General features: G+C 34.7%; 1 protein-coding gene across 1 annotated transcript in view; it reads right to left on the bottom strand.

Annotated features, from left to right (window-relative positions):
* Positions 1–1,817, bottom strand: part of LOC107712490 (zinc finger protein 507-like) — an 11,334-nt gene extending 9,517 nt beyond the window's left edge. The window contains exon 1 of the mRNA XM_016517757.1: positions 1,684–1,817. The gene's annotated coding sequence lies outside the window, so the exon portion shown is untranslated. The remainder of the gene's footprint in view (positions 1–1,683) is intronic.
* Between the last annotated feature and the right edge of the window lie 4,345 nt (positions 1,818–6,162).

Here is a 6,162-nt window from a genome sequence, read left to right as displayed (position 1 = left end):
TCCTTTGTGCAGTGGCTTTGAGTCTGTATAAACATCAACAAGCTGAAAAATAAAACCAAAGTTTTTTTTTTAGATAATGTAATCTTGTTCTAATAGATTTCATAAAATTGGTATCGAAAAAAGTATCGTTCAGGAACCGGTATCGAAGTCAAGGTATCGGTATCGAAAATTTTTGAACGATACCCAGCCCTACCTATATCCAAGTATTAATTTTTCATTTGTTAAGTAGACCTGTAATAAGCAGGATAATGTAGAATCAGCCAGACATTATCACAAATTGAACACCGACAGGTTGATCAGGCAACCATCTACATTCCTAATTATATCACTCATATGAGACTACGTTTTGCTCTAAGCAACCAATAATGTTTATTAGCCAATGGCTAATAAATATATTTTCACTGCATGATGTGTCCTATGACCAATTTAGCAAATCAGTATGAGCAAATGCAGGCAACATTTTTAATATTCGTCAGCACAGAGTTTAGCCTATTTTATATTTGTTGTAGTAGTAGTAGTGTTATTATAACTATTATTATTTAATTAATATTATTTTTCTTTTTTTAATAGAAACATTTAATGACAAATAACATTCAAAACATTACCACCAGCTCATAATTCTATTTAATACGACACATATGCACTCATACATTTTCGTGCAAAACTTAGTGCACCTAGGAACCCAGATCACTCTATGAGGTATTATTTTGCAACAATGAATGACTGTAACATCCCTTAGGGAAACCGTAATATTTCTGAATCCCTTCTAATAGGTCTGACTCATGAGTTGACTTTTCATTTTCTTTTGCTCACAGCACTTCTGCATTTTTTGACCTACAGCTAAAAGGGAAGTTATAGAACACTACACTGAATCAAAACAAAAACACGTGGGGAATGAGCACATGTAAAAGCATGCAATTCTTCTACTGTAACTGATAACAAGGAAAGCTCGGTGTGCTTGTTTCTTTTCCAAATGAAGCAGAGTTGTGGACCCTTTTTGTCTGTGCAATAAAAATCAGTTGGGTACAAAATAAGATGGACCCTGCTGACATCACTGGACTTAAAAACACCACTATTTTTTCCCCATTATCGTTGTATGAGTGTGAACTACTGAAAAAAAGATAATTATACAGGTTTACAAAACAAGGGTGAGAAAGTGATGACAGATTTATCGCTTTTAGTGAACGTTCCCTTTAAGATCATGTAGGCCTATGAGTTATACATATCTTAAATATACTGTATTATGACTTTATTAAAAAGCAACAAGTGATAGTAAAAAGCCAAAATCGACAAGGAAAAAAAAACACGAATGGTGACGGGATTAAAAATAAACGCTTTGTCTCTCTGTCCGACAGTAACGTTACATGAAGATATGACGAGTTGACGGATGTTTAGAGACACAGACCTAATGACAGATACACAACACGTGCAAACCAATCTCGGATAATCGGTGTGAGATAGCTAAGCAGAAGTTTAGTAGGGTGTGCGGGTTTGAGAACATGGTGTCCGTGATAACCGTGTGGAGACGAAACGTGAGAAAGGGGCAGGACGTCTCTGACAACAGCAGCCCACAGCACACACATGCACGCTTTACAGTTCAACATGAGCTGTAAAACACAACTGTGCCGTTTAATAAACAGCTCAGAGTCATGCGACTGTCACAACCATCCGAACGCTACTTACTGATGCGGCAGTTGTGTCTGATCTTTGGCCTAGGAGCTCGTGATGCGCTGCTTTTTTTTTTTTATTCCTGTGGTGTAAAAGTGCTTCAATCTGGACTCAAAATGGCGAGAATGGAGCCCCGATCACGTGACTCGCTGCAGGTCATGTGACTGTGGAAAGCGACATCTGCCAGAAACACCTGCCACCGTTTGAAGATGATTTGAAGTTCTTTTTCTTTTTACTGTATATTCTTATTTTCTACTATATGTATCATATTTCATACTATATGTTGGAAATGACTACTGTTATGTTCACTGGCTGTAGTATGACTGGCTTTAAGAAAGAAGTTCTTACGCTGTAGCCTACTTAGTATTTATTAAGTATTTATTCCTTTATGCTATGTATGTTTGTACTGAAGTGCTAATTTAATAATTTTCTGCTTTGATTGTAATGTATTATACTAGCTATATTATATTAGCTTGAGATGGAATAATAGTGATTATTATTATTATTATTAAGTGAAAAATTAAGACCCTTGAAGTAAGATGCACCTCTATGAATTGGAGCATAAGACCCCCATAAGTTGTTTTTTTTTGTTCAATTAACATCATAATTTGTTTTATTAGACATACAGTGGTGGCCAAAATGATTAGAACACTAGTATTTTCACCAGCTAAAAATGGTTTGATGTTAGTTATTTCTATCTTTTGCTGTAGTGTGTTAGTAGGAAATATCAGTTTACATTTCCAGTCTGTCTGCATGACATGAAGAAACAGACCAAACTGAGACAGACTAAATCCAGAAGAACTGTGGCAACGTTTCCAAGATGCTTCAAGAGACCAACATGCAAAGCTACAGTAAGCCTACTGTTAAACGTTTTAGGCACTTGTGTAAAAATGCTGTAAAATGAGGATGCTGTCAAAAATAATGTCATAAATACATTTTCTTTATCAATTAACTTATATTAACTAAATTAAATCAACATGTGACCATTCTTTGCGTTTAAAGCAGCTTTTGCCCTCGGTGCAATAATTTTACAATGAATAATTTTACAGATAGGGTGCAAACAAAAATCTCACTGGATTATTACAATTAATGGCAAAAATGTATGTTTAGAAATGTAAACTGATATTTCCTACTGACACACTACAGCAAAAGATAGAAATAACTGATTTAAAGCCATTTTTTAGCGGGTGAAAATACTAGTATTCTAATAATTTTGGCCACCACTGTACATTTCAAACATATGTTATATTATAACCTGAGAAGATCATTCAATATAAATAGTCTATTGCTATTATTATGACAACTCTTCAATTAAAAATAAAAAAAACTTAAATATATAAAATTTTAAATATGAATATTTGACTGAAATTATTATTATTATTTTTTAATTATGTTGATTACATATATGTGAGCTTATGAACTTTTGAACATTTTTGTTTTTTTGTTACTAACAGTTCTGTTGTTTGTAATAGACACCTTCTTTTTTGACCATTAGTTATCAAATCCTCTGTAAACACTGCAGGTGTCATGATGCATGGCCTTCAAAGCTTCATATCTTGAGATTGGCAAAGGAAGTTGGGCCCTCAGCACATTCAGCGCCCAAACCATTAGGTGAGAGTCTGAATAAGCATTACCCATCACTGGAGCTAACTGTAGAAATGTCTCCTGCATGCACTGGAAGGATGACAAAAATGTATATATCAAAGTCACAAAGCTTACCATTGAGTAACTTAAACTTAAAAATTCAGGTTCCACCAATGAAAATAATATCAAACAAAGCCACATAGAACCATTGCATAAAGTAGCTGTGTTTTGTTTCTGAAATATTCAGTATTTTTTGAACAAAGCAATTGAGGAAATGATTCACTGACGCATTCCAAAAAGACATTTAGTTCCTGAATCAATCAGTCCCTGCATCATAACACTTTTGGGAAAAACAGAGTATGTCCAAATTTACAGTATTCATAACAGTAGTTGAAAAAACTACTTCCACTGAGATTTTGAAGTGCACATCTAATGGACACTAACTATCCCATGAAGCCACGGTGGAGGAATTGTGAATGGCAGTGAAGCAACACAACTGATGCCGCATTGGGGATATACAGTATATTAAAGCTGTTTATTGTTTCACATTTTATTATTTGCATGTTCTTAACAAGTGATCAAAGATAATAAATTACAGATGATCAATTTAAAAAGCTACTTCTCTTCTATGGCATCACTGCAAAAATAAATAAATAAAAACTTTGTTTCGACATTTATTTTTAAGATTGTAGCAAGCTAACAGGCTAGTTACAGTATGTGGTAGTATGCTGAGCAATCAAATATTTAATTTCAGAATCTATATCTTTGTTTATATACCATTACAAGTAAAAAGCAATTATAGTCATATTTACATAATTAGGATGACATAGGCTATATCACAAGTCAAGTGTGTATAACACTCAATAAAAGCCCTTTCAGCCAATAGAATCAAGTTCAAGTGCAGACCCATATGTGCTGGATGATCTGTCACAGTTCTGTTGTGTCTGTGTCTTGTGACCTAGTTTTCTCCTCATGTGTCTTAATTGGATTTGTTTCACCTGCCCTTAATTAATTGTCGTTACCTTCTGTGTACTTATACTCCCCTCTTGTCTCTATCAGTCGTCCGATCCTGTCAGTTTATGTGTGGGTTTTGCCCTGTTCCTTGGATTTATTAAACCTATTGAACTCTTCTTCGTCTTGTGCCTTTCGAATTTTACACACCGTAGTGTGTCAACTGAACAGTCCTCACCACTAATAAACTAAATTTGTGACAAACGCATAAAATTCCGTTATTGTGTAACTGTCCTATCAGTGCTCTACGACCAATTAGACTCAAGGAAAATAAGTGTATGCCAAATACAAAGTAGAAATTAAATAGGCACATTTATTTTTAAGATTGTAGCAAGCTAACAGGCTAGTTACAGTATGTGGTAGTATGCTGAGCAATCAAATATTTAATTTCAGAATCTATATCTTTGTTTATATACCATTACAAGTAAAAAGCAATTATAGTCATATTTACATAATTAGGATGACATAGGCTATATCACAAGTCAAGTGTGTATAACACTCAATAAAAGCCCTTTCAGCCAATAGAATCAAGTTCAAGTGCAGACCCATATGTGCTGGATGATCTGTCACAGTTCTGTTGTGTCTGTGTCTTGTGACCTAGTTTTCTCCTCATGTGTCTTAATTGGATTTGTTTCACCTGCCCTTAATTAATTGTCGTTACCTTCTGTGTACTTATACTCCCCTCTTGTCTCTATCAGTCGTCCGATCCTGTCAGTTTATGTGTGGGTTTTGCCCTGTTCCTTGGATTTATTAAACCTATTGAACTCTTCTTCGTCTTGTGCCTTTCGAATTTTACACACCGTAGTGTGTCAACTGAACAGTCCTCACCACTAATAAACTAAATTTGTGACAAACGCATAAAATTCCGTTATTGTGTAACTGTCCTATCAGTGCTCTACGACCAATTAGACTCAAGGAAAATAAGTGTATGCCAAATACAAAGTAGAAATTAAATATACTAAATAGTTAAAGAAATTAGTGTATTTCATACATGAATATTCTTTTGTAAGTTAAAGGAAAGAAGGTCTCAACTACTAATCATCATGTCATCCTTAAACTAAGTAATGTGTACACTGCATATAATGGCATCAAGATGTGTTTAACTGCTCAGGTCAGATCGGACATTTGTCTTTTTTTTTGTCTTCTTTGTGCCAGGGAAATAGGCATGAACCTGTTGGGAAAAACTATCATTTCAAACAATCTGGAGGAGAAAAACAAAGATTCCTGTTAAGAAAATTATGTCAATTACATCTTGTGAATCAGAAGGAAAATAATTGATGGAGGATTTTTACTGTTCACTGTATGACAGATTAAAGATCTGCACTCAGCTGGTTGTCATAATAGGTTTAGCAGACTTGGAAAAAGATGTGATATTCACTACCTGCTTGATCAGCTTGTGCTGTGGCAAAACCTCCAATGGACGTGACATTTTCACAGACAGAATTCAAAGCCAAAAGTTGCTTTATTAATATGCTTGGAAGGAGATGAAATTAAATGGAGTTAGCCACAGTGCAGACGATTTAAACAGTCTTTTTAAAAAGCAAACATTTAATATTCAACAGGACAATACAGATCAGGAAAACTGATACAAACACATCCACTACACATGTATAGCAGATGCACTGAAGTAATAATACTGCAAAATATGTGTTTAAAAAAAGGTCAGCATAAAAAAAAGGACTTGCATTGGTTCACAGGTTCATTTCTCAGTTTTATAAGTTAACTGTGAATGTGAACAGGTGTGATGGCACCAACCCTCAAGCTGAGATCAGAGTGTCATTCTGCCTGTGAGCAGATCAGCAATCTTACAGATTTACCAGAAAGTTCATGCAAACTTTGTGGTACCACCAACAGTTAACACTCACTCTAAAAGTACAGTAAGTCTGTGAGCAAAATCAT

This window comes from Sinocyclocheilus rhinocerous, unplaced genomic scaffold (genome assembly GCF_001515625.1).
Source record: "Sinocyclocheilus rhinocerous isolate Xijiao unplaced genomic scaffold, SAMN03320098_v1.1 scaffold838, whole genome shotgun sequence".
In the NCBI taxonomy this organism is placed as follows: domain Eukaryota; kingdom Metazoa; phylum Chordata; class Actinopteri; order Cypriniformes; family Cyprinidae; genus Sinocyclocheilus; species Sinocyclocheilus rhinocerous.
The sequence above is the reverse complement of the archived record's forward strand: the minus strand, read 5'-3'. Positions and strand labels throughout refer to the sequence as shown.